Consider the following 2,502-nt stretch of genomic DNA (forward strand, 5'->3'; position numbering starts at 1 on the left):
TTGCTGAGATCTGAGTTTTTGGCAACTTTGCCAAAATATTTCTATTATCCACAAGGGCAAGTAAGGTGGCCAGATGATCGCACAAAATCTGTTAATAAAAAAGGGACCAGAGGGTGTGCTCCAGTTATCGCGGTATCTACTCCAGGGTGCTGCAAAGGAGGCTCCGGCCGATTGTCGAACCTTGGATTCAGGACGGTTCCTTCTGGGCCGTGGATTAGCTCTTCACCCTAGCGAGGCTGCTGGAGGGGTTGTGGGAGTTTGCTCATCCAGTCTACATGTGCTTTGTGGATTTGGAGAAGTCCTACGACCGTGTCTCTCTGGAGTCCTGTGGGGGGTACTGCGGGAGTATGGGGTACTGGGGTCGCTTCTGCAAGCCATTCAGTTCCTGTATAACCAAAGTGAGAGCTGTGCTCGGTGTGAAGTCAAACACTTTCCCAGTTGGTGTCGGCCTCTGCCAGGGTTGTCCCTTGTCTTGGATCCTGTTTGTGATTTTCACGGACAGCATCTCAAGGTGCAGCCGGGAGGAGGAAGGGGTATAATTTGGGGACATCAGAATCTCTGCTTTGTCTCTGCTTTTTGCAGATGATGTGGTTCTGTTGGCTTCATCACACTGTGACCTCCAGCCTGCACTGGGGCAGTTTGCAACTGAGTGTGAAGCAGTTGGGATGTGAGTCAGCACCTCCAAATCTGAGGCCTTGGTTCTCTGCCAGAAAACAGTGGACTGTTTCTTCTGGGTGGGGAGTGAATTGCTGCCCCAAGCTAAGGAGTTTAAGTATCTTGGGGTCTTGTTCACGAGTGCGGGTAGAATGGAGCATGAGATGGACAGACGGTTTGGTGTGGCATCCACAGTGATGTGGGAGTTGCATAGGACTGTTGTGGTGACGAAGGAGCTGAGCTGGAAGGCGAATGTTCCAGTCCTCACCCTTGGTCATGAGCTCTGGGTAGTGAACAAAAGAATGAGATACAAGGGGTTGAAATGAGTTTCTTCCAGAGGGTGGCTGGGCTCAGCCTTAGAAATAGGGTGAGGAACTCAAACATTCTGGAGGAGCTTGGAGTAGAGCCACTGCTCCTTTGCGTAGAAAGGGGCCAGTTGAGGTGGTTCGGGCATCTGATCAGAATGCCTCCTGGGCGCCTCCCACTGGAGGTGTTCAGGGCGAGTCCTACTGGTAGGAGGCCCTGGGGCAGTCCCAGAACACGCTGGAGGGATTACATATCTCGTATGGCCTAGGAACGCCTTGGGGTCCCCCAGGAAAAGAAAGCGTTGCTGGCAAGAGGGACAAGTGGAGTGCACTGCTTAGCCTGTTGCCCCCACAACCCGGCCTTGGATAAGCGGACAAAAATGAACGGATGGATGGATCTCACATCTTGAACACGTGTCCTTGTTCCGATACATATACCTCAATAAATATTAAATATGACAACTAACTTCATTATCTGATAACTTCTGATAAAATAATCTATAAAGGGCAAGTACATTTCTGACCCACTTGACTGACATGGCAAGTACCCCAAAAAGAAAAAAAGCTAAACACTGTCATTTGTCACTGACCATAATGGCCATGAAGTGATCCATCTCCTGTGCACCTGCACCTAACAGGCATTGTAGACAGCATACCATTGTGTGACATCAAGCCCATTCTCACTCTGAACCTATAAAATTTGTCCGCTCTGTCAGTCCTTTCGGCATAGATGAGCGTGACGCCACCTTCCACGTCCATCCGCATGAAACACTGAAGGACAGCATCAGGTAATAATGCTGCCAGTAACAACATTAATATAAGGCATGGGGCAGGTGGGTAGCAGGTGGGTAGTCTGTTGTTAGTAGCCACTAACAACAGACTTTAGTGTGGGAGTTCGGAATTTGCTTGCCATGTGGATGAGTTGTTATTTTTTTGTTTTTTTCTACACCTTATCATATCATGCCTCTTTAGCCCAAACCTAACCATCTATGATGTTGCCTAACCCTAACCATCATTGAGGTCCATGCTGGTTGCCATGTGCTGTTGTGTAAATGTAACCAATTTTAAGGATATAAAAGTGAATTACAGCGTAATAACAACTTGGACTGATCATAAGACCTGGACCAGAATCAGAAGACACTAAATTCGGGAGGAGCCACTGTACTGAGCAACAATAGTGAGGCAGACGCAGGAGTAACAGTCGAGTAGCCACTCTTATAATTTGTTACAGTGAATAAAGTAAACTGTTTGGTTTGTACAGAATAAAAATTAATAACCCAAACTGTCAGAAAATAAAAAATAGCGTGCACACTTACAACAAAAAAATGTCTGTTGGGGCCCTTAAATAAAATAGGAGTTGTTGCAGGTTTTATCGTTGTAGAGTTATTCAAGTTCACCTGCTTCCAAAGGTCCTTGTAGTGTAATGTAAGTGTAATATGTGTGTGGATGAGTGGATACGTGGGTATTTCCTTGGTGCTGAACTTTCATCAGGGTGGTTGGCTCGCCATCTGTTACGGCAGGAAGTTTGTCCTGAACCTCAGAC

The 2,502-nt window shown here is 47.2% G+C and overlaps 1 pseudogene; it reads left to right on the forward strand.

The window, feature by feature from the left end:
- The first annotated feature begins 275 nt into the window (after window positions 1-275).
- LOC148189857 (uncharacterized) lies at window positions 276-1,228 on the forward strand (annotated as a pseudogene).
- Window positions 1,229-2,502: the final 1,274 nt, after the last annotated feature.

Source organism: Plectropomus leopardus, chromosome 3 (assembly GCF_026936395.1).
Source record: "Plectropomus leopardus strain MGB_pleo_1.0 chromosome 3, ASM2693639v1, whole genome shotgun sequence".
Classification (NCBI taxonomy): Eukaryota; Metazoa; Chordata; class Actinopteri; order Perciformes; family Serranidae; genus Plectropomus; species Plectropomus leopardus.